This window comes from Eretmochelys imbricata, chromosome 2, assembly GCF_965152235.1.
Source record: "Eretmochelys imbricata isolate rEreImb1 chromosome 2, rEreImb1.hap1, whole genome shotgun sequence".
NCBI lineage: Eukaryota > Metazoa > Chordata > Testudines > Cheloniidae > Eretmochelys > Eretmochelys imbricata.
Genome location: NC_135573.1, coordinates 116,619,324 through 116,646,253, shown reverse-complemented (window position 1 = coordinate 116,646,253; position 26,930 = coordinate 116,619,324). Strand labels below are relative to the sequence as shown.

General features: G+C 41.8%; 1 long non-coding RNA gene across 1 annotated transcript in view; it reads right to left on the bottom strand.

Annotated features, from left to right (window-relative positions):
* LOC144260486 (uncharacterized) overlaps nt 1–12,909 on the bottom strand; it is a 105,030-nt gene extending 92,121 nt beyond the window's left edge. Inside the window, exons 1-2 of the long non-coding RNA XR_013345025.1 lie at nt 12,840–12,909; nt 8,715–8,765 (exon numbers count right to left, since the gene is read on the bottom strand). This is a non-coding gene — a long non-coding RNA (uncharacterized LOC144260486). The remainder of the gene's footprint in view (nt 1–8,714; nt 8,766–12,839) is intronic.
* Nucleotides 12,910–26,930: the final 14,021 nt, after the last annotated feature.

Here is a 26,930-nt window from a genome sequence, read left to right as displayed (position 1 = left end):
GGGTCATTTTGAGGAAGCTGCCATGAAGGAGCTGTGTTCTCATGAAGAAAGGGTGACTTGAGGAGTCTTTGGACCTCCACTCATATTCCCCAGCACTCTGGATTCTCCATATCCATGATGATTTAGTTGGGAATTGGTCCTGCTTTGAGCAGGGGGTTGGACTAGATGACCTCCTGAGGTCCCTTCCAACCCTGATATTCTAGGATATCCACAGAACTTCCCAGATAATTTTTAGGCATCCACAAGTTAAGATGACCAGGCCTCCCACCCTCTCCATGGAGAGAGACAAGCTCATCTTCCCAACCAAACAGTGTTGTGGGAAATTCCACAAGTTAAAGCCCACGACTTTTCCGGTCTCTCTGGGCCACAAGCAAAACTTCCTATACGTTTAAGTGTAGAATTTTGCTTTCTATGGTATGATATGGTCCCTTGATCTTAACTGGGATTTTTCCACATAGGGCACAACTATCATTTTTGTAAAGGCGCTTAGTGGTCTTCAGGGAGAGACGCATCAGAATTAAGTAAGTTGTTTTTTAAATGCTATTTGTTTTGGACTACAGCTCCGCAAGCAAGTAGCAGATGGTTTTTAGAGAAGAATTAGTACTTTTAAGATTCAAGTCTGTGAAACAAATCAGTAGAGCTGAGGGACCTCAAAACCTGGCAGGATCACACCCAGAAAAAGTTTCAGATTCAGTATTAGAACTGCATTATTAAACCAATGTAACCAACATTTTAACAAATAGAAATACAAGAAGGATTTTTAAAGGAGTATTTCTAAACACATTTTATATTAGGACCAGATGTGGTCGGGGGAAAAAGTAAGTCTGTGCCAGCCAGCATCAGGGAGGATTTTATGTTTCAGCTTCAGAGTTGAATCTGCAGCATGCAGTACCACATGCTGGTATCAGTCAGCCTAATGACTGTGGCATACTAGCAGCATAATACTCCTGCCAACACACACAGCTGGGAGCTGATAAACTAAAGGCAACTTCTTCTCTCTGTCCATTACTTATAACCTCTTGGACAGTGAATGAAAACCAATTCAAACCCAGCTTTAGTCCAAACTTCAAACCCATTGAATAGCTTGCCTTGGCCCTACTCCAAAGTCCAGTGGTTTATTACCAGTGTCATGTTTTTCTGTCCCTTGTCTTTCATTCTCCCATTATTTTTTTGGATTTTGTTGTTGTTGTTTTAAATAATCTTATACTATGTTAACTATCTTAATGAACTCTGGTACAAGTTGTGGACTTTGTTAATTGAGTCCACATCAGAAACACAAGGCTTTGGGATGTTTTGTTCTTAGCTGTGCCTGGCTCAACATCCGTCTGCTTATCATTAACCCACATTTTCATCACATCTCTACAGTAACTTATTACAGACTCTGCTGGTAATGAACTACCAACAGGAATCTATATACAAAACTGGCCGTTTGCTTCTTTGTGCATGTGGGCTAAACAAAAATTAATCTTGCTATTTGGTTATTCACTTGGTGTATTTAAATTGGAGACTTTTTCTGCTTCATTTGATATGCACCAAAAAAAAAAAAAAAAAAAAAAAAAGGAGGGGCGGAGGGAGAGATCTGGCTACTGAGCTTTATCCAGAAACATTCATCTGTGGAGCAGATTAATGGGAACTTTTCAGATCCACAACAGTTGTACAGCAGCAAAGTAGAGCACACAGTTTTCCCTGGATGACTACAGTGTTTCGAGAAACAGAGAAAACAAATATGGACAGAAGGTAGCAATGTTTTGCTCATCACCCACTATGTAGCTTAGGCATCATTAAAGCGACAGGTTTAGAACTGAGCTTGGGAAAGAAACTGGTTATTTTTAGAAAGGTTTTTTGTGGGACTCTTGACAAAGGCTCGCTTAGGTTTTGGAAGTTAAACTTAAAATAAAAGGAAGGATGTGACAGACAGTGATGCAACAAAGCAGCTGCTAGTATCAAGTGACCATACGTAAAATGCCATAAAGGAACTGAAGAACAGGCTAGCAAGGAGCAGCAGCAGTTCCTGAGCTAGAAAGTCTCTTCTCCCAGTGTGTTCCTTTGGAAATAAGTCTGTATAAATAAAGCAGATAAAAAATACTGATGCATACATTTTTACACCTCATGTGGCCCAGCGGCTAGAGCACTGGACTGGGACTCAGGAGAGCTGGGTTCTATTTCTGGCTCTGCCATTGACCTGCTGGGTGACCTTGGGTTAGTCACTTCACCGCCCCATGCCTCAGTTTCCCCACCAGTAAAATGTAACTAAATGACACTTACCTCCTTCATAAAGTGCTTGGAGAGCTACTGATCAGAAGCTCTATGTAAGAGCCAGCTACTTGTTATTTTTATTGTTATTATGTTGTGCAGCCCAAGTAAACTCCCATTTTCCCCACAGACCAATTCTTGGAAAAAGCTAAAAGAGAAACATTTTTTGCATATTACAGAACTTACACTCGAGAGAGCATAAACGAAACCACGGTAGAAAATAGAAAATTTTCAATTTGCATGGCGGCTTTCATCAAAAGGTTCTCATAACACCCACAAGAACTAGGACAGGATCATCTTATGTGCTTTTCTATTGCACCCATCACCATACCAGGCAAGGGTGTCACAGGTAAATTAGACCGGCCTACATGAAATCTGCTAGGGACTTCACTAGTCATCTGCTCTTCTCCTTGCCACATTTGTAAGAGGCTCTGCTTCAGCTGAATGTACACAATTACTTAACAAAAATGAAGTGGTCAATCTGGCTATGAGGAGAAGGCTTCCTTGAAGACAAGAGTCTTGCAGGTTAATGGCTGTCACTCTCCATTAGGCCAATTTCCTCCAAAGCTTATTCCATAGCAGAACATCCTTGTCTGAGAAAGCTCATCTTGGGTCTCATGTCGTTGGGCCCTGATTCAGAAAGGGCACGTTAAGGCATCCTTAACTTTAAGGATGTCCTTGAGTCCCACTGAAGTCACCCGCATATGCTTTAACCCCCTTTGAGAACAGGGATGGACTTAAGCGCCTGAATCAGAGCCTTTGTGAACTTCATGGGCTCAGAAGAGCGCAACTGCCCTGGCAAGTGAGGGATGGAGAGGTTATCACAGGTATGGCTGTGTCTTGGTCCACTGATGGCTTGGAAGGTCAGGCCCTTGAGCCATCACTGGAAGTGGACCAGTAGAGGAAAACAATGGGGAGGGAATACATTCACGGTGGTCTGTCCCATTCAGGAGGCAGCCAATCAGCCACATTCAGCGCAGGCTGGAATTTCTGCACTGCAGCCACATTCAGCCCCAGGTACAATGAGTTATAGTATTCCAGTCTGGGAATCACTGCGGCCAAATCATTATCCAGGAGGTAAGGGCGTCATTACCTAGCAAACTGAAGGTGGAAGAAGTCTGTTCTAACCACAGTCTCTGCCTGATTGCTTAGGTTTAAATGATGAGTCAAACAGGATCCTCAAGCTACACATCACTTTGACAAGCAGGGGCAGATGCCTTCAGTGGAAGTGGAGTGAAATGACCCAGCTAGTTCTTTGAAGCATTTCCCCCATTTGACCAGAATCACTTGGGTCTTGCCTAGGTTTAGTTTAAGCCAGCTGTTCTTCGTCCAGCAGCTGTTCTCTTGCTGGCGCTGTGACACCCTTATGATGATGTTGATTACATCAGTGAAAAAGCAGCTGGGAGTCACTGGTCTATTGTTGGAAACAGAGCAGGTGTCATCTCACCACTCCTCCCAATAGTCTCATGGAGACATTAAAGAAGCACAGAAACAGGATAAATCTCTACAAGACTGCACAGGTGAAGGTCTTTGGGGACAGGTAGAAATTGCCCATCTCCACTCTCCAGGGCTTGCTGGAGAAGAATGATGGGAGCCATTTTAATATTGCACTATCTACTCCATATGCAAGTAGATCAACTGCATTAAAAGCTGCAGAGAAGTCCAGTAGAATGAGTATGGAAATACTGCCTGTATCCATTGCCACAAGCTGCTTGTCTTTTAGTGCCACCAAGCTATCTCCTGGCCATGCCCCATCTTGCAGCTTGATTGCAAGGCACCCAAGATGTTAGCAGATGTCACATGTAATTAAAACTTGGCTGTCACCACTTTCAGTGATTTTGCCTTAGAATGGTAAATTGGAGAGGTCTTTTGTATCCAGTATTGGCTTTGAGAACTGAGTAGGCTGTTACATTTTTTCAATGAAGTTAGCAGATTCTGTTTCTTCCATTAGCCAATTGTTCTTTGCTGGCTGTCACCAGCCAGGAGGGATATGGGTCTGTTTTGCAGGTGGTAGTTTGAACACTTCTAGAGACTCCTGCAGCTTAATTGTATGGAGCAGATCTCTGGCAGGGTAGCATGTGGCTATTTCAGTGCTGCCAACCCTAAGCATTCAAAAACCATGAGTCAGGCCTCAAAAATCATGAGACTGGCTTTAAAATCTTGAGGTTTTTTAAAAATAATAATAATAAATAATAATAAATTTTGGGTTCTTTTTATTTGCCTTCAGATTTTTGAGCCTTTAGGGTTCACATTTTCCAGCTTTGCTCCGCCACCACAAGAGGTAGAAACTTGGCTTTCATTTCACAATGAAAGCTAAGATGCTCACATAAATCAGTTGACTTCAGGAGTTGGGGCTTCAAGAAAAACGCCAAATATCATCCAAGCTGGCAAGACTATTGTTTAGATTTATGAGCACCAGCAGTAACCCCATAAAATATAACTATACAGAACAGAAAATAAAAGAAATCCTCCTCCCTCTCTAATCATCAGCCCCTGACACATCTCCCTCCTTTAAAGTGCCCTGTACAGATTAGCTTTGCAGCCGGCCCTGAAAGTTAATAGATTCAGGCTATGTCAGACCAAGGCGTGGGGAAGCAAATTCCAAAGACAATCAGCTAGCAAGCTGCCACATTCTACACCAACTTTAGCTTCCAAAGGGATTTAAGATGGAGCCCAAAGTAGACCACATTACAGCAGTCTCTGGTGAGTGTCCTGCTGTCTGCCACCATCTTGCACCCCCCTGACCCATAGGCCATCCTGTGACCTTTCCCAGAGAGTTTTGTCTCATCCACAAGAGAGAGCTAAACATTTTCTCTCCAATTCTGTGGGAGAGGATGACAAGAACACAGCAGAATTAGCAATATGGTGGGACTACCACCTTCATACCATTGTTCCCCATTTTTCCTGACCCCATGGACATCCCTCAGCAGGTACCTAAATCCTCCATGGAGGTTGGGATCCATGGAGAGGGGGAGCTGGGGACAAACGTAGGGACCTGCTCTCCACAGAATTAACCCCTCATCAAGGCAAGGGAGTCCACATTAATTGAATCACTTCTCCCTGCTCTGATGTGTGAAGCCTCTGTGGGAGGACTCCTGGAGGCAGCCAAGAGGTCAGCCGCTGACAGCAGGTCTCCACCAAGGGCACACTGTCCTGGAGGAGGGAGAGGGGCAGGAATGCTCCAGAGACATGGAGGAGGCTTAAGGCGATTTAGCTCCCTTGTCTCTGGCAGCTCCCCTCAAACTCATAAAGATCATGAATTTGAGGTGTGGGGGGGTCTAAACATCAGGCCATTCCAAGGGGGGCAGGAGACAACACAAAGAATGATCCTGTGGAAACTCCATGATTGGAGTCTCATGATTTCCTGTTCTCTGCCTGGATACTTCCCCTGCAGGAGATTATCCTGATCTCAAGGCTTAAACCTTGATTTCATCTGTCATCTGAGTCTCCAGATCACCAGAAGAGACATCACAAAATGCTCTTTCATTTTCATCCCCTTTATCCTACTTTGAATTAAATTTATCAAGCCACATCCATCTTTTTTTTTTTAAGTTTAAAAAATAGTGGTAAATTGTTAGCCACTAGTAATTTCTATAAATCACATTTACTGTTTTAAATTCAGGGAATAAAAATAAATCAGAAGCTATGGTAAAAAGTAGATTGTGTTATATCAGGAAAGACTGGAACTTTTTGATCTTTAAAACATTTATCTGAACAATGTCAGTAAAGTTATAAAACTGAATCTCTCTCTGTCAAGAATACAAAATTTATAATAAAGGCAACTATATTTCTGGGGATTTTTCTACACACAAACTTGCACCAAAATAATGAAGGCCATGTCTACATTAGAAAATTACATCAGTTTAATTTTTTTAATTGATTAAATTAAACCAGTTCAGCCCGCCTCTGTGGACACTTATTTTTGTTTTAGTGTACGTCTACGCTGCGGCAGCTACAGGGGCACAGCTGCAGTGCTGTAGTGTTGATGTTTCCTACGTTGATGAAAAGGGGTATTTCCCCATAGGTGGATTACCTGCATCTCTCTGAGTGCTGGTAGCTAGGTCAACAGAAGAATTCACCTAGCCGTGTCTACACCAGGGGTTAAGTCATCTTAACTATGGTTTTTTCACATCCCTGAATCACGTAACTAGGTCAATCTACATTTTAAGTGTAGACCAGAGCTAAGAGTGGCTTATTTTGATTTAGCTTAAATCAATTCCTAATTGACTTAAGATAAACTAAAACTAAGTCCGGTTTAAACAGGAACACAAGTATCGACATGGGGGTTTCCACTGGTTCAGCTAAGTCAGTCTGAAATTCATACCTGTAGTAAGATGGCGCAACTTTTCCCATGCAGACAAGACTAATTTAATTTACACATTTCATTATTTTGGGACAAGTCTCTGTGTGGATACTCTTCTTTCAGAATAAAAATGTCCACACACAGACTTGCACAGAAATAACAAAAAGATGTGAATTAAAACCTTTTTAATTACTCTGGGGCGAGCTTGTGTGTAATCCAGCTGTGCTGAATCAGAACACCCATTCTATCTACAGATATTAAAGACAGACACAATACCACCCTCTGTAATTAGTGAAGCAGATAATTTTTGGTTAGAAGAAAAATGACAAACTGGTATTACAAGAAAAAGCTTTTGCCACATGAGGGCATGCTTCTTCATCTCTACCAATGCTAGCCTTTAACTAAATCCTAAATGTTTAAGGCAAGTTGAATGCTCTAATTAGGCCTAATTATTGGAAAGTTTACAAAATAAAGAGTGTGATTTTTAAATTATTTGCTATGTTTCTAATACATCAATTTAATGCAGCATCAGAGGCTTTGGAAAGAGACAGTGCTTGTAATGACAAGTTTCCTTCAGTGTCCTTTACGGCCAATAACACATTCTTACATTTTGCAGTGTCAGACTCTGGCTAGCCAATCAGCAAATGCATAATATCTCATTTGTATTCCATTCAGTTAGGTGTAACAACTGCAGAGTGAGATTCACATGAAAAAGAGTAGAGGAGGTGCAAAATTCACCATTTGCACCCGTGAAAAGGTCTCATAGGGTATTAACCTCCTGGATGTTCGTTTGGAAAGGGGCAAGGGAAGAGCAGTGCTTTCACTGCTGCCCTCTTGTGAGGGGAGAGGATTGTGGGGCTCTGCCAAAGGAGCTCCCCAGTAGAAGGATGCATGGTGTATGCACTAAATCACGGTCTCTCTGCGACATCCTGGTCAGAAAACCTCTCCAGCCTGCAGAACCCACTTCCAGAGATTACTCAGTCAGCTAGTGCTACCCCACAAGAATGGGGGTTCCAAGCAAACCTTCACCATCAGGGGTTCTGTGGTCGGGGTTACCCTGTTGCATGCCAGAATAACTCAGAGATTAATCAAATTCACAACTTCTACTGATGCGGGATGGGGCTAGAGATTAATCTGTCAACATAGAGATTTACACTCAAGCAGGAAAATTTCCCAACGTCCTAAGCTTTTTGCAGTCCTTGAAAGAGGATTTTGTGGAAGCTAGATTCTTGGCAGAGGTGATTGGTTAGCTGGAAGATAGTGGGATATGAGCACTTGCCCAGGAGCAATGAGTCACTAGGAATATATTGCAATAGCTTGGTGTGTCCTTGGTTGCTGGCAGCTTCTTAAATCAAGGGACTGATTGAAGCAAGGGGTTGTAGATTTCATGTCTGCATCGTAGCCTGATCCTTCAAAAAGCCGAGTCTCTTCTGCAAGCTCTCAACTCCTACTGATGTCAACCGGCATTCAACACGTTGCAGGATCTGGCCCTCCATGCAGATTCAAAGAGCAACAAGGGGTGGCCAAATCCTTCTCCTGTTGAAGTCAGTGAGAGTTTTCCATTGACTTCAATGGGAGCAGAATCAGGCACTAAATTGTCAAAGTTCTACCCCAGCAAGCACTGGGCTGTTCTTGGTCCACCTGAGCCAAGCATACATCCTGGTATGAACTTCCTGGGGGGAGGGAGAGGTCAGCTTCTTCTTTGGTTGATCCAAAGAAGAAATCAGGAAGCTGCAGGGGATATGACGATGATGTGTCACTTCATAATTTTGTCCATTTAGGCCTGTGCTTACTAAGATGTGAACACAGATCATAAAACTCCCTTTGAAGGAATCTTTGTTCTGGCCCCTATCTTTATCCTGGAGGAGAAAAATCTATTGCATTCTCTACAACTCACCGCCACACCCAGTCTCCAGAAAGTTTTGGTTTGACTTTGAGGGCCAAAGAAAAAACACGAGATGCCTGAGCATACAAAGAGTTTACCAAGATATAACAACCACCACAGAGGCTAAAAACATTAGAGATCAACTGACCTAAAGAATATTAAGTCCCCCAGACATACTTTTTGCCATCAGTTATTTATAGAGTGATGCTTTTGGTTTGATCTTAAAATATCAGCTTTATGAGCATACCCAGATAAGAATGCTATGAAACTCACAGGTCTATCAGATGCAGACAATCAGGGCTTGGAACTCTCTGAATTATCCTCCTGTAAATTGAGAATCATTCCATTGATTTTTATCAGAGAGTTACTCTTAGCTTACACTAGAATAGACCAGAATTGGCCCCCATGTTCATTTAAAAAAAAAACAAAAAACATATATGCTAAGTCATTAACAAACGTAAGTATACAGTTTTTACAATCCTAGAAAAATTAAGAAATTGATGCCCACTTTACAGATGTTGCTCCAAGGAACCAGGTACTTAATACATGATCTCACTGGTCTTTCACCTTTTGTACCACAGTTTGAACCCATCTTTCTCCCTTTTGACTTTATACAAAAGACCCTTTGTTCCTGTCTACACCAGCAAAATATTTGCATTCCCAAGACTGTGTTCCATTATGATTATGTTCCCAACAAGGCAGTGGCCTAAAACAGTTTGTCCTTGCCTGCATGCACAGGACTGATCCCTGTTTTAACTGCATTACCTAATCGTTGTACAGCCCTGGACTTTGAAGGGTAGTAGAGCAATTTGCTAACAAAGTTAAAACATTGATTTGATCTTTCTACCCTGGCAAGAGCAAAGAGAAGAAAAGCAAAAGCTACAGTCACCTGGGGGTTAAAGGAAGGGCCAAAGAGGGAGGGGAATGGAGAGCAGAGAGCAGTAACTACCATAGGAGAGGGGGAAAAGACAGAGGGAAAGCCATCAGGCATGGGGAACATGAGTAGAGTTCGTAATTTTCCCCCCAGTGTAGCCCCCAACTGTGAACAATGGCAATATGATCTCCATCTATTAATGTCCCCTGTCTTATCCTAGGCACATCTGTCTCATACAGGTAAAGAAAGCATCTTGCATCCTTAAAAGGGTGGTGGGGTTAGGAATGTTTCACTGGACTGCACCATATCCTGGAGGGACAAAACTAGACAGCTAAGTGGCAACCTGAGTGTAGAACAGTAGAGGCCCAGAAACAGACTTCAAGTGATCTGACTCATGGACAGGTACTGTTGATGAGCTGGTGTACCAACATGACCCTCCTGCAGCTACTCAGCTGGATTACATACAGGGGAGAGCTGAGAGGAGAGTGTGTTGGGGAACATTTAAATTAAAAGAACAGCCTTCCAGCAAAACAGATGCATGAGGAGTAGCACAAGAGGTGACAAAGATCTGAAAAACAAAAGAAGAAGATGGGGAAGGGGGGAGAGGGAGACAAGGCGGAAGGGCGCAGCGCTGTTCCCATTTACATCCTAAAAATCCCAGTAGTGCTGACATAATTTTAGAGAATGTCTCACCTGCCTCCATGCCATGGTCCTGTCTGAAGGACAATCTGGGTCTCTTGGTGCTTTTTTGTCCCTCAACCTAGATTATAACCACACTAGAGCATGGACTGTCTTGCTATTTGAGTTTTGTACAGTGGGGTACATTGTACAGCTGACAATATTACTAGGCTCCAGTAAATCTTGCCAGATACTGTGTCAGCCCATGTTATCACGCTTAAAAACAAAACAAAACAAAAAACCTCCTCCTCCTGGTTAAGAGGGATGAACTGATGCTGCTCCACACCCAGCAAATCCAGCCTCATCTCACCGCATTGCAGTAGGCCTAGTAGTCTTTCCCCAATAGATAGAACTCAGCTGGTGTTAAGATCAAACATGCCCACACTGACTGGAGCAGGTGCCAGCTAATCCTGAGTCATGCTGTTACTACTTCTTGCCAAAGCTACCAACGTAAAGTCAGCAAGAATCTGACACTTTGGTCAAAGACGGAAGCATGTCACTGCCCATGATGGATTTCAGAAATGTTTCATAATCGAGCCACTGCCTCATCTGTTCCTAAATTACTCACACAAAAATAAAAACCCAAGAGTACAAGTCTATCCATAGACATTAATTTCACTAGGGGAAGAGCATTTAATTTTACAGTTCACACCCTTCTTGATTAGTTGGGCCTTATGCACTGAGCCAGCTGACATAATTCACACAGCAGCACAGCCCATACAGGTTGGTGCATGTAACTAAACATCATGCCTAAAGTCCCTGGGGAGAACAATAGTGCACAGAAGATATCCTGTTTCTCTTTCTCGTGATGTCAATTGCATCAGCGGGTTACCTGGTTGTCTGTGAACTGTGTAACTACTGTATATGCAAAAGGACAAGCTGCACCTTTTCCAATAAGCAACCACAAGGAAGAAAGCCTCCAAATTCCAACCCTGATTTTAGGTCTCAATTGACAGATAGCTGCAGCTTCTTTAATTGTTCCTTCCTGTACCAGGGGCATGCGCAAGTGGGGACAAGCAGGGGCATGCCCCCCAGGGCACAGAACTTCTCCAGCCCGAGGCCATGGAGGCAGAGAAGCTCAAGCTCCCGCTGGAACAGGGTGGGAATAGGGGGCAGTGAGCTTCTGTGGCCCCCAAAAAAGGGTCACATTTAAATTCCTGCACATACCACTGTCCTGTAGAGATTACAAATTAAAGAGGGATTTCTGCGTATTTATAAAACAAGAAGTATAGGATATAATTTTCAGAAGGGGGACTGAGTTTTTGGGTGTCCAATCTGAGGCACTTTAAAAGGGGCCATATGTCAGAAAGTGCTGTAGATTCACTCTGAGTCAGGCCCCTTTACAGGAGCTCAGGGTCGGTCGCCAAAAACTGAAGCACTCCAAATTTCTAATCATTTTTCTAAAATCTTGGCTACAAAGCATCTTACTTGTCACTGCATTGCAAAACTTGTAAGCCATTGATTTTATTTTGGCTGATGTCATATTTTTAAACCACAACTCATGCTATATTCTACTTCAGCAGGTGGAGCTCTTCCCTCCAAGTCGAAGACATTTATTTTCCTCACCATTTAAAAAAAAAAATAATAGAAATGCAGGAAGACTCTGTTGTGACTGGAGAACTAGTGAAATTATGGCCTCACAAAAGAATGAAGCTGAATGAATTCTAATAGAAGTTGGGTGCTTAACATCCATATACTCCTAGAGCTGCCCTAAGTAATGCCACTGCGAAACTTATGGGGCTTTGCAGGTCCCAGAATAATCAGGGTGCAAATCCAACTAAGCCATACCCCCTTTTTGCACCCTCCAGCATCCAATCCACACACATCTTGCTTCTGCTCCATCTCCAGGTCACAGAGAACACTCCCTCCACCTGGGGCTGCTACAGAATCAGCCCTTCTACACTGGATGTATTCCCTGGGGGTTCCTGTGGCTGCTCTGCAGACTCTTTACACCAGCGTAATTAGTATGAAGGGTCCAGAGGACAAATAATGAACAGGACCTCCTAGAGTTACTAGTATAAGGTTCTAGGCCCTGATTGTTAGGGTTAAGATTGGAAATATACCTTAAAGTGCTGTTGTGATCTGAGAAAGGACTCTAAAAATATGATCGTGGGTGGGTTCCATGTTTATTATCTCTCAATTATATCCATTAAAAAAATCTAATTGCCTGCCCTGCAAACTCAAACTGGGATGAGAACCATGTTGGTTTCCTTCCTTCTCATGCACAGTTGCCTGTAATAAAAGTTCTGCAGGTTAAATTATGCCCTCAGTGACACCTATGCATACAGTGATCTTCAAAGAGTTTGCACAACTGCAACTAATTTAACTTTTTAAAATTGTTCTGTTGGTGAGACACAAGAAAGCCTGGAGCAGAACCCCAGCTCGTGTCAATTGTCAGAGTTCCACTGAAGTCATTTACACAAGCTGAGCATCCAGCACACTCTCTTTTAGCTGTACTGCTCTCCCTGGGGAAAAAAGCAATGTATTCAGTCCACTCTCACACTTGTGAGAAATATGCCTAGACTGCATGAGGAAAGACTCTTAATTGGACTACATCTGGAAGGTGGGAAGCAGATGGTCAGCTGAGGAAAGGGGGTGCAAAACTACAGCAAGCAACGGTCACACACAGTCCATTCCAGAGACAGAGAGAGGTTAAAATGACTGCAGGGAAAGCAAAAGAGAAACTGGCGTTGTTGGCCTACATCCAGCAGGAAAGGTTCATTTTTCTGGTCAGACCTCTGTGGGAGTGGAGCCCCAGGAGAAATGCAAATGACAGCAGAGTTCTGGCATGGTCAGAGACCGCACCACCTCTCTCCCAACATACATGCAGTCTGTCTTAATCTCACCTCAGGTTGGGAGTTGTCCTGAGCTGCCCCTGTGACAGGGTATAAGAAGAACTGCAGCAGTCTGGTGGTTGCTGCATGATGTAAGAGTCAGGAGCACAGTTGCCTGGGGCAACCTGCAGAGCTCAGCAAGAGATAGTTTTCATGCGTCAGATCCTGCATGTGGCTATCACATAGCACAGTTTGCCACCCGGGGGTTCTCTCCTCACCACCCATGGCCTGAGGTTTAGCAAACTCTGAATCTGGAATAGGGTATAATGACCTGACTTTAGACCCCACTGCACTTTTAGCTGGCAGGGTCTGGAAGCCATGATTACTGCAGAGGAAGCACACTCCTCCCACCCCTGAAGGTGTATCACTCCTGAGTAATTCCTTAGATAAAGGAATTCCTTACGTTGCTTTGGAAGCAATACAAACTAAACTGGAAAAAGGCACTCTGACTGCAGAATAAGAGCGTCCACTTGGGCAGTTATACTTGGGCAGTGGGATAGTTATTACAGTTGCCAGAGAAACTTTGATGGAACTATACTCCATCAGAATATGTGGGTTGGTCAGAATCAAAGTACTCTGTGAAACTGGGTCATTTCATTGAAAATCTCTTTTGGAAGAAAAATGGAGGGAAAAGTTCTGACAATGTCAAAAATGGCCCCTTGAGAAATTTTCAGAATTAAAAGTTTAGATTTTTGGTTTTGAATTTTTTTAAACTTTGCATTATAATACAAAATAAAAAAAAAGAGTTGAAATTGGAACATTTTGATTTTGTTTAAATTAAACATTTTAATGGACTGTATTATTTTCTATTGCAGAATTTCTATATTTGGGGGTTTTGTTCTGATTGGGAACAAGCCAAATTTCAAAACCTTGAAACTTTTCATGGAATGGAATGTCCATGCTCTGCATGGCTCTAATAATTATACCCAGTATAGTTCTTCCAGTAAATTTCTCTGTGTAGGCAAGCCCTTATTCCGAAGGGGAATAAGCTATATTGCTATAAAACACTTTTATACGCATAACTGCATCCATACTAGGTTATGTCTGTATAATTATTGGTTAAAAAAAAAGAAAATTATCACTCCCCCAACCAAAATAGGTAATACAAGTACAAAAACTGTGTGTACATCAGGCCTTCAGAAATCAGGAATTTTTGAATCCTCTCCACACCTACCCTAAAAATCAATACATCAGATCATGCTGCTTTTTCAGACAAAGTGATAACTTGTACATCCTATAAATTCTGTCCTCTTTTACACTTGTGCAACTCCATTGATTTCATAGGAGGTAAATGAGGCCAGAATTTTCCCAATGATGCCTATTCGGCTGTAAACATTTAGAGGAGAAAAATGGCAAGCAAGTTTCAAACCATTAAGATGAGATTAAAATCAAAAGAAAAATCTTACAGTACAGTTAAAATAAATGTCATGTATAAACCGTAGCACCTTCTATCCAAGGAAAACACTAAAACTTCAGGTGTTGAACTGATGCTCTAGGGGAATCACTCCATCCAACACTGAAATTAAGCCACTTTGGAGGGAGCAGAAGCTTTACATCTACACACAGCAGCACTGCACACCAGTTTAGGACAGAAAGTAAAGAATATTATATTCAGCAGCAGCTCAGGAGGAATTTAGGTAGGCAAAATTATATTATATGAACTGAATTTTGCCCAGGACACTGAAATTATGACTATTATTAGTTATATGAGGCCTCGAGCTCATTGTGCTAGGCAGAGTAAAAACAAGGATTGTCCCTTACTTTAAAGCATTTAGCTCATCCCTGCTTCTGTGATGAGTCTCATGGTATCTTCAATGACTGCAGCAAAATTAGTACAGCAGGAAATAAACTACCAGATTTTTTGATCCAATACGAAAATCATAGGGATCAGTTGGTAGTAATATGAAGGGATGGAATAGTGTCAAAGAGAAGGAAGACAGATATGTTAAAAGGAAGGACAGTCTTTTGGTTAAAACACAAGGCCATAAATCAAAAGATATAGAGCAGGTTATATACCTAGCTCTGCCACAGACTTCCTGTGAGACTCTAGGCAAATCGGTTTCCCCATCTGTACAATGATATAATAATACAGGTGCCGAGAGGTTTAATTCAATAAAGTGCTTGGTGTCCCTACGATAAAAAGTGCTGTAGAATACAAACTACTTTAACCGTGGAAATCAGCAGAGACACCTTCCCACCCTCCCTCTGCAGACCACAATACCAGAAGTGATAACAGAATACTGGAGATAGCAACACTAACATTGATGCAGAACATGCTTTAGCTCTTGCTGCTTGACACCCTTGAAAGGAATGTCCCAAAATATTACCTTCTCCCTTGCCTGCCACCCCACAAGCATTATGATAACTGGCTATATCAAAGGTTCTCAGACTGGGGGTCGGGACCCCTCAGGGGGTCGTGAGATTATTACATGGGGGGGGGGTCGCAAGCTGTCAGCCTCCACCCCAAACCCCACTTTGCCTCCAGCATTTATAATGGTGTTAAATATGTAAATAAGTGTTTTTAATTTAAAGGGGGGGGGTCTCACTCAGAGGCTTGCTATGTGAAAGGGGTCACCGGTACAAAAGTTTGAGAACCACTGGGCTATATTCTTCCATAGCCTTCATCAAACGATAATTATTCACATGATTATTCTACTAAATAGAAAGATATTAGAATAGTTAAGTGGTGTTTGGGTTGGGTGGATGGGAGGGCAGAGAGGGTGATTAACAGCTCTGGCAACTTTGTAACTGGTAGCAGGCATGGCCATTTAGTCAATCACCTCCCAGTCAAGGAAGTCAGAACCACTGGGATTCGTATTTAGAGGAATCTTTCCAGTATGCTGTAGACTCTTATCTTGAACTAACATTGCACACTACTCATGACAGAAGGGCCATGACAGAAACTATATCAGCATCAGCAGCAACCAGAGTAGCCGAAGCAGAATATTCTAGGTGCAAATAGCATTTATCCTGCAGAATGTCAGTTGTTCTACAGTTTCCACATTCTTATTTTGGCTGTCAGATATTCCCTGCCCCAATGAAAGTGCATTCTGAATATCTGCTGCAGGGAATACAGCACGCAAACCAGACTTGATAAGAGTAATAATCCATGCAAGTTCTCCATTTATTTTCTAAAAGTCACTAACCCAGAGTATCGGAGTGGTAACTGTGTTAGTCTGTATCAGCAAAGACAACAAGGAATCATTGTGGCACCTTTAATCTCTCAGGTGCCACAAGGACTCCTCGTTGTTCTAACCCAGAGTTGCTTCTTATCTTACTACTTTTATTTAGAGAGGAACCTGTGCATTGTGCTTGGATCTGAATCCAAACTCCCCCAAAGTGCTCCCATCTCAGATTGTTAAAACTGACTGCAGCCTTAGCATTTGCCTGAACTAATTCCTTATTGCTTTAGGAAAACTAAATAGACACAGATACAAAAACCACCCTTTTTTAACTTGCTGGAAGGTGGCGGCACACAGATTTATCAGATTTAGACTTGGCCTGGTGATCAGTGCATACAGGACTTCCAAATTGCTGCAGCCCTCAGTGACTAGAAATCATGAAACCACCATGCTTGAGAAAGGTCTGATTGGTTCAGAGCACTGAAGTCCATTTACTCAGCAACAAGGCTGCCAGGAGCACATCACCCTGGTGCTCCACTCTCTTCACAGGCTCTCAATTGAATATTAGATCAATTTCAATGTTTTACTGTCCTTATTTTCAAAGCCCTCCATATTTAGGATTAGCCCACCTCACTCTGTCACATGACAGATACATTCCACTGGAATAATGTAAAGGTCAACCTCAGGGGTGAAGGTTGTGTGTGCAGGAAAGTTTTCTCAGTGACCAGTCCATAACTGCAGAAATCGCTTCCAGGAGAGATCCTGAGTACCTTCAGAATGAAACCATTTAAACCACAGACCTCAGAGCCTCCAGAACGAGATGTAAACTCCCCTTTTTCCACCTTTCGTTCCTTTCTTTGACCTAACCCCACCAAAACCACATTACGTAAAAAAACCAAACCAAACCAAACCAAACAATCTCCCTATAGAAGAACAGAGAGAGAGAGAGAGGGAGATCCCAGAGATCTTTGTGTTCACTTTTATGTGCTTGTCAGGCACTCAGATACTATGGTGATGGGCATGGAATCAGACCCTGGAGAAATAGAATCATACTTTAAAAAAATAATAATCCATTGGGATGCCTTCACATGAAAGATTTTTCATTCCTCTTTTAAAAAAGAAAACAAACAAACAAAAAACCACCCTGCTTTTAAATTGCATCAGTGTGACAGAAGCCACAAAATTCAAAGTTATGGCTGACTGGTTTGTTTCTTGTTTTTTTAAAATCTCACCAGGTATGAATTAAAGATAAGTTCCCAAACCTTACTCTTGAATTTTCTTGCTCTTGCAAGGAAAATACCTAACTTTGTTTAACTTACTGGCAGAGTTAAGTGAAACACAGGAACTGCCATTTTGAAACAGATCAATAGTGCACCTAATCCAGCACCTGTTTCCGAGAATGGCTAAAGTCAAATGCTTCAGAGGTGTAAAATCCTCATAATTGGCGCCCTACCAAGTTCATGGTCCATTTTGGTCAATTTCACAGTGATAGGAATTTGGCAGCTAGATTGACGGAAGAATTCTTCTGTCAGCCTAGTGCTATCCACACCAGGGATTAGATCAGGTTAACAATGTTGCTCAGGGATGTGGATTTTTCACACCCCTGAGCCATTTATCTGAGTCGACTTATCTTTTTAGTGTAGGCCAGGCCACAGCCTACACTAACAGAAGGAGTTTTTCCATTGGTGTAGGAACACCGCCTCCCCAAACAACAATAGCTACTCAATGGAAACATTCTTCTGTAGACATAGCTGCATCTACACTGCTAGTTAGGTCAGGATAGATATGTCAGTCAGGGGTGTGAAAAATCCACACTTCTGACCAACGCAGCTATGTCGACCTAACTTTTACGTGTAGTCCAAGCCTAAATTCCATGGAATTAGAATATGATCACAGACAAGGGTGTGGCTGTTCAGCAGCTGGTTTGGTGAACAAACGGCTCTTCTGTTTTACCATCCGCTTTTCTGAAACAGGTTGAACAGCCAGCTAGCATCATCCTTTTCTGTCTCTCACTATGTTGTTAACTTCCCTAATCCGTTGCTCTTTCCACAATTGGAAGAAGGAAGAGAACAGTCTCCACCCTTATCCATCTGAAGAATAATATAGTAGAGTTAAGAACCTATATCCTAGTTTCAAGGAGAATAAAACCCTGAATATTTGTTCCAAGAAGGCTTCATTTCACCCTAGAATCCTGCTGCACGGGAATGCTTGTGTGAGTGAAGGCGGCTTTATAAGGAAAATGCTCTGCAGGACAGCACTACACATATGGGACATCAGGTATAAATCCATTTTTATTTCTCTCAGTACAAAGGAAGCAATCGCTGATGATGGAAGAAGGGGGGAAAATGGTAAAATGCCACCAAACCCGGAGTCAGCACAGAGGCTAAGTTAGGGGAGGTTTTGTCTTAAATCTCTTCAGCAAAGTGATGTCTACTTATATTGGTGAGGAGTAGGGTCTAGTAGCTGGACACTTTTAAAGAAGACTGGGTCCTGCAAATGTTGTTTTTCACCCAGATGTCCTCGAGTTTTAACAAGCAGGTTATCAACTGGGCCCATTTGCTCCCCGCAGATCAATATGGCCACAAACACTTTCTCTCTGGAGAGCTGACATTTGTCAGGCAGAGATCACGAGCCTTAAGAACAAACAAACCAAATAATCCAGAGAATTACACTATTGACAGTGAGTGACTTGCTGCTGCCAGGCAGCTAGGATTTGGAGTTAGACCTAACATGCAGGAAAACATTTTGTTGTGTTTTATGACTTTAACCGCTCTCTTGTGCTCTTCCCCTTCTTTTCTGGGTCCACAATACTGAACAGTACCCTCTGGTGGCACAAAGTAATCATGCCACATCTCTGAACTGGGTTACTTTGACAGTCATTTTTAAAAAAAGACATTTTAGGCCTGATTTTAATTTACACAAATACCACTTTACATGGCTCTGCCAGTGTAAACAGGCCTTAAAATGGGAATAAATTATATTTACCCCCATTTTAAGGGCTCTTGGCACCTCTAGAAATGTGTGAGGTGGTCCTAGTGTAAATGAGAATCAGGCACAGCAAGTTAACATATATTATTCAAAAACTTTCTTTTGGGGATAGGCTAAGTGCAAATACAAACACATTGACTTCACTGCAGGCAGGCTTGGGACTTCAGATTTTTTTTCAGGGGCAGGGGGGTTTAACTTGTACTTTTGATACAATTGAAATAAAAAGCAAAAGTTAGTATATGCTCAGAAAAGATGACAGTGCTCCAAGCAATCTTTAAAAACAAAAATAATGACCTATGCTAAAGCAAAAGACAACCACAGGTATATGGATGTATGAGCAACAGTTCTTAGCTGCGGGGGAGAGGGAGATTTAAAACAAGGATTAATAAGGGCCCATATCCTACAATCACATGCAAATAGGCTCAGTGTGATTTGTGTAGTTCAGCTGATGGCATGCCTCTCCTTTTCTCCAACCTTAAAAGCTGCACCTGCCCAAAGATTCCCCCCATCCCCACCTCTGCAGGGCTTAAAGAGGTCTCTTTTTCAGCCAGGAAATAGAATTAATAGATTCATAAATTTTATGTCTAGAAGGGACCACTACAACCATCCAATCTGACCTCCTGTAAAGCACAGACCATACAATTTCACCCAGCGATTACTGCAAGTTGAGGGAAATGTGTGATTAAGCATAAACAAAATAAAATTCACTCTCTCTCCTTCCATTCTTTATTCCCCTCTCTAATTCCTGTTTTTTTCTCCAAATCTTTTGCTCTCTTATCTCTCCATTTTGTTCATTGTTCCTTTTTTCTTACTGTCACTATTGTCTCACTTTTGTGCATCTCCCGCCTTCTTCAATCTCCAGATCCCTCACCTGTCCCTTCCTCTCCCTTCCTGGGGTACCTACATCTTTATTGTTATCCTCACCCTCTATCTCTTTCTCTCTCTCTTTCTCTCCCCATTCTCAGGTATCCCACATACATTTTCTATTCCCCAATATCTTTCTGGCCCCTGCCCTGGCTCTGGCTCTGCCCCACTAGAATCACTCTCTGCTTTATCCCTACTTTCCATGCCTTTCTTTAAAGAGAGAGCCCATAATCATACTGTGCTTTCCCCTTTACCAATATTAGTGAAAGGTCTTCCTGTCAGCTATCTGACCAGCAGCCCCAATCCTCTTCTAGGCTGTCTGCCTAGCCCCTTCTGAGAACGTGGCTCACTCTTCTGCTGCAGGATTGCTTTCAGGACTAATAGCCTCCCTCCACAGAGCCAGTGGCTGTGGGTGGGCAACATAGCTGAGTCAGCAACCCATTAAGATTGCTTAATGCAGCCCAGGAAACAGCACAAGTTATGTTTTCAGTCTGCTAGAGAGAGAGTGAGCCAGGGAGCTACAGCAGCTGTGTTTGAAATAAATTTATCCCCTCCCTGTTTACTACATTTGAATCCTTTCTGTTCTCTACCACTAACGATGAGAAGAACTTTTCACATACCCTGGGTCCTGCTGGTGCCATCCCTCTGCTCCTGTTTGCATCTCAACCTGGTGGCCCATGACAGCCTGCTTAGTGGACTGACTACTGGGAAGAGGGAGAAGTGGAGAGAACACACATGTACTGTATGGTGGCCTCCTCTGAAAAACAGGGCCCTGTTGGTGCCCAGATTGTCCAGCTGTGGTCTGTATCTACTAGGTTCCATTGTATCTCTTCCCAGCCTAGGTGAGTGAGTCTTACTCTTAGAGAGATGTGTGCAGTGTAGAAAGAAAAGGACAAGCAACACCAAAGCAGCAGTTGGGATGCTGAAGGGGAGGGAGTAGAGGGAGGGACAGAGCAGACAGAAATGTCAATGACCTGGTTGGGATTTTTTATTTTTTTTTTTTTTCCCCTTTTTAAAGGCAAGAAGCCAGATCCTCACCTAGTATCAGTCAGCATAGCTCCATTGGCTTCACTGTAAAAAGGGAGAAAACCAACATTACAGCTAGGCTTGGAAGAATTACAATTTTATTGGTAAGTGTTGATTTCACTGAACACACACAAACTGATAAATTATTGACAGAAATATTTTTAAAGTTTATAGATAGGCAAAGAAAAATGCTGCTTGAGAACTTATTAGAGTTTGAGTTAAGGATATTTACATTGTATATTTTGAGATGTGATAGTCACAATTTCTGTTTTAAAACTTCAAAAGCTCTAACTCTTTGAATCTAAACATCTGCTGTCATTACATAATTATCTGACCCACCCCTAATTTCCTACAATTGTGAAAATGTAGATCAATAAAAATGTATATTATCCGTCAACATCATAAAAAAATAAAGTTCTGCAAAGCCTACGTACAGCACAGAGACACAAAATGGGTGTTCAGACAAAACAAAAACAAAAAAACCCCACCATTTCTCAGTTACAGCTGAGTACCAAAACTTGTTGCTACATTCTGTACTAACCACAGAGGTGATGGTGATGAAAAATAATTAGGAAACTTCACACGCATGGAAGAGGACAAGGCTTCCCTCTAATTTCAGCAAAACCCAAAGCACAGAACAAGAACAGATTGGGAGTGATGCAGCCACTCCCAGTCAAATTTCTTAACTGGACCCCCAAAAGGAAAAAAAGGATAAAATATCAAGCATAAAGGGCAGGCTAAGTTATCCTGTGTTTGGACAAGCCAAATCCTGTCCAGTTACACAACATTACAGAATAATTCTGCTCTCCCTTAACTTACGTTAAGGAGGGCAGCACTGTTTTGACCAGCAGTGATATGTGTGGGAAATAATGTTTGCAAACAAGTGAAAGGAATCACAATCTCCTTATCCCTCCCCATCAAAACCCGATCTTCTTAGGCACATTACATTAATTGAACCTGCTAAGAAAAAAGGTAAAAAAGTTTCCCCATACCTATTTGAGACCTACAGAAATGACAGATTAGTTAGCACAGTCACAGAGCTCATCTCTTATTCCCATATAAAGGGCTTGTAAGCAGGAGGTTACAATCATTAATCATTTCACAAGCATTAGTTACCACAGCCTTGGAAGTATGTGTTATCATGCCCATTATGCCATTCCAGAAATTGCAACAGAATCAGCCACATTTTTAACATGGCATCTAATTTTTTCTGCATAACTTCAGATACCTAAGGACTCATTTGCAGAGGTACTGATCATAGTTAGCTTCTGTTGACTTCAGCTGGAGGGGGGGATACTCAGCACATCTGAAACTGAGGACCTAAATGTCTGGAGTAGAGCATCTAAAACCTGAGCCCAGTTTTGAAAATTTGGGCCTAAGTGACTTGCCTAAAGTGATGCAGGAAGTCAGTTGCAGAGTCAGGAAAAGAAACTGGGTCTCCAGCTTCCTTCAATTCCATTTTAGGACTAGTCCACACTTAAAAGTAGTACTGGCATAGCTCTGTAAGTTGGGGGGGGGGGGGAAGGAAAATCACACCCCTAACTGGCACAGCTATTCCCCAAAAAGCCCTTGTGTAGACACAGCTGTAGTATAGCCCTTTCTGCTAGCATTGCTTTTATTTTATTTTATTTTTTTGAGGCACTGCCACTAGGCACACCTATTCTGTAGCACCCCCGTCTGGCCAAGTGTGGCTCAACTAAGGCCTGTCTCAGTTTTTTTTCCTTTAACTTAGGCTCCCTTAAAATTTCCACATAGGCCAGATATTCAAAACAGTCCCCCTTTGTGGGGTCCAATTTATTACAGCCAGCACAAAGTCTTCTGAAAGAAAACTCAAACCTTCAAAGTCTTCATCTCACTCTCACCTGGGCTCATCCCCTCCTCCTTGAGATCTGCCCTATCTCTAGCAATTCATGACTTTCACCCACTGCCATACTCGGTATAACTCTTCCCTGAGGGTCTGTCTTCCAACTCCCCTAGCACCTCTTGCCTGGAGCTTAGTCTTTCCCCTTTCCAATACCTCCTGACTCCCTGTAGTATCTGCAGGTATCTACCTAACTGCCTGCAGCTGTCTCCCCTTTTACAAGGCTCAGGCACCTTCCCTTAGGCCCAATTTGACAGTAGTTAATCAGTCCATGTGCACTGGAAGCTGCTCCCTTTCTCAACCTTTTCTAAATCAAAAATTTTGGCCATCCCCTTATATTGACTATGAAAGTAAGAGTAAAAATTGTATCAAATTATAATGTCCCTGCCCCTTGCATCTTTCTGGACCTCCTGAGGGTCTCCCTCCTGCCCCCATATTCCCCTGCGCCAAGGTTTTGGCTGCCCCAAAGTTATTCTGGACATTTAATTTTCTTTTAACGTGTAATACAATTTTAAACATCGCATGATGCCCCTGATTGCTTTTTGTGACACCCCTCCTCTGGGGGTCATGACTCACCAGTTTAGAAATGCTGGATAGATGGCCCATACATGTTGAGTGACACATACATTGGTGTGCTGTGAATTGCACAATGTAGTGTGGATATGTGGTTCATTGTCAGTGTCATAGATGTATACTATGGAGGTGTAAAGTTGTGTCATGATTATAGAGGTAGTGTGAGTATGGATATGAGAGCAGACTTAACATTAACTTTAACTCTTTACCCATATTTTACCGTGTGTGTTTTTTGTTTAATATTGAATTTTATGGTGCTCATACTTTTTGTGTGTATGTGCTTTTCTTAAAAAAAAAAAAAACCAAAAAAAACCCAACACACCACCCTCCCTCCCCCACCCCCAGCATTCTATCAAAGGTTCCCTCCTTTAAGTTATTAATATGTACATGACATGCTAACTCCGGCTCAACAAAGTTTTTGTCTGGGAATTTCTGTCTTGCAAACTCAAATGTCATAACTAACTAGATATGGTGCACATAAAGGGCGAAATCCACCCCTTTGCAGAAGACCCGCATGAGGCATATGCACCACTTAAGTCCTCATGCACCATCACAGTAACTGAGGATTTCAGTGATGCACAAGTCTTTTGTTGATACACAAAGGTGAATTTCACCCAACGTGACAGGGAAGGAACGTCTTGTGGTCCAGAGTATGTTATTTGTTGCCATATATATCATAATAGTAGGTTGATGGAAGAGAGCTGCTTATCCCCCCACAAAAGGTTGCTGGCTTTGGTATCCCAAAATAAAAGACACAATCAGAACAAGTTGAAAATTCATTGAAAATATGAATTTTCTCCCTCAACCTTTTAGAGTTTCAAGGTTTGCTCATTCTTAAATTCAATCAATTATAAAATCCTGTCCACGCTATAATTCCTTGGCTCTCTGCCATGCAGCGTGTAAAGAAATCTGCATTATGTGCAACAGAGACTTTACTGACTATAACATGATTGCAAATAATGGATCTTATCCTTTAGCTCAACAGCAAAATATTGACTTATATCTAGAGATTGGTTATAGCCCCTGTGGTGTTTATTCCTTATAATTAACTGTATCAGTGTGTTGTCTTTCAGGTAGTCTGACAGTTTCCAGATGCAGAAATACCTCCTATGAATTTACAGGGGGAAAAGAAAGATAAAATTCAAAATAGACACACTGCTGTAGAAAGCACATATGTTTTAAATATATTACTTCTACAATTAAGAATAAGATGTTATGAACAGGCTTTATAAATCTTGAGAGAGGGGGAAGAAACCCACCCCCTGTTCTTAGCCATGGAAGAGGCCCTAGATGATAACACTTTAAAGTTCCTGTGGTGGGGTGGATTCCTGTATAATAATCTGTTAGTAGAATGTGTTTGCAGCTCTAGGAGACTGGCTCCTAGACCAGAGTACAAATCCCTTCGTTTACCCAGGCAGGAAAAGATTCTGTTGCTTCACTGGGGCCTGGAGGAAGCTAGGCCTATGTTTGAGGTGTGGCATGCCTGGGAATGCAAGGCAGCATTAATCTTTGGGGCAGGTACTTGTTGAAATTCCAGTTACAGAGGGAGATGTCTGAGGCAGAGCTAGGCCTTATCTTCACTGCTAAAAAAGGTGTAATTTTTACCCGAGGGAGGTAAATAACACAAATGAGTTATCCCAATGTAAAAACTCAGTAAAGACAAGACAGTTTAGTGTTACAGTGAAGTAAATTACCTAAGGTCAGCCCCAGGCAGGGGTATACTGCTGACCTCAGCTAGTTTACCCAGTCAGTGTCTTGTCTTCACTGTGTTTTTACTCAGGATAGCGTGGGTTACCCCAAGGTAGAAAATGCACCCTTTTAACAGTGAAGAGAAGGCCCTAAACAGCACACCTGAATTTGCCTGTTTTGCAATAAAAGGAATAAAAAGTCAGCTGCAGGAGTTTCTCCCCCACTCCCTTTTCTTGTTTGTTCTTGTTGTTGCTATAGGTCTCCATAAAGTAGATCTTAGATAACTGTCTCATGCTTCTCTCCTAATCCTACCCTTTGTCCACTCCAGACTTGATGCCTTCTTTCACACAGCCTCATACACCTAGAACAGCCTCCCTATTAACCACCATCAAACTCCCTCCCTTTGCTCCTTCAAAAATCTCCTCAACATCTAGCTATTTTATGACTTATTTTGACTGATAGTTCAGCATTCTGCATTTGTACCTGAAGTATAACATAATGTAACCATTTTGCCTTGAGAATGTATACTCCTTAGGGTACAGATTATTTGTTTGGTACTTTTTACTTAACATCCAGCATTGTCTACATTGATGACCCTCGAAAATTATTCTAAATAAAATGTCAGAACAACAAAAAGGTCTGGTATGGAGAGAAGACAGGTATTTCTGTAAAACCCTTTTCTCCTGCCCCCACATATTGGGATAGAAAACTAGTTTCCTGATAACTGAAAGTCACATTTGGGTGCCTGGAGTTAAGTATTTAAATCCATACCTACATCCAGATTAGGCACCAAATCCAGGCACTTAAGTAGTAGCCTGATTTTCAGAGGTGCAGAATGCCTACAGCTCCTATGGACATCAATGGGAGCTGTGGTTGTTCAGAACATTTGAAAATGAGGCCATTTTTAGTGTCCTTGAGCCTAGTCTACACTTAAATGTTTTATTGATGTAACTATTCTGGTTAGGGGCATAGGACTGGAAGGGGCCTCCTAGATCATCAAGTCCAGTCCCCTACAAGCAACCGCATCATATAATCCCATTAATAAATTTATCTTGAACATATTATTCCCCTTCCAGTATAGAAATAGCTAGACTGGTATAAAGCACCTTTATGACTATATATAACTATGTCCATGCTTGGGGGATTGTATTGTTTTAACTATATTTGTCTATTTAAAATGGTACAACTTTCTAATGTAGACAAGCCCTTAGTGCTTTCTCTCCCCCCAGGTAACCAGTGTATGAACTTCTAAAATAAACAGTTTAATTTATAAACCTTAACTCTGGAGTACTGCAACATAATTCTTTATCTAATGAATCCATGCAGCAGACAGCCGCTACAGTTCCCCTTGGAAATACTTTGCATTATTATGGCATTTTATTGCAGGCTTACTAACAATTTAAGATCCTGTATTAGACAGGCATACATTGTTTATCAATAACAATACATTAAAACAGGCTTTCTCACAGCTTGTCACAATTATGTTATTATACATTTACAAATCTAAATATTTTTTGTAGCATTGTAATTTAGTGGCCTACTAAAAAGCATAGTATATAAGACACCTATAGATTATGGTTACCTCAGTAAAAAATATTATATTAGACACTGAAGTGAGTGAATTTTTGCATACCTCACTGTCATCTTTCCACACTTCTTATTTCCTTGACTGTGTATCTTTCCCCTTCTTTTCTAATGTTTTGTACCTGTTTCCACTTTATTCTCTGGCTGACAATTGCACTTGATGCCATTTAGAACAAAAGATGAGCTTGTGCCATGGTCACAGTGCATCTAGGAAGGACTGACATATTAATCTATTTTTCAAAAAGCTACTAAAGAGAAAAATCGTTATTAAAGCAGCCTTTGTTTAAGCCCCGATCCTGCAAAGGCTCACAAGCATGCTCATCTTTGCATACTGTGAATAGTGCCACTGACTCCTGGAGTGTAAAGTTAAGTAAGTACCTAAGTCTTTGCAGGACT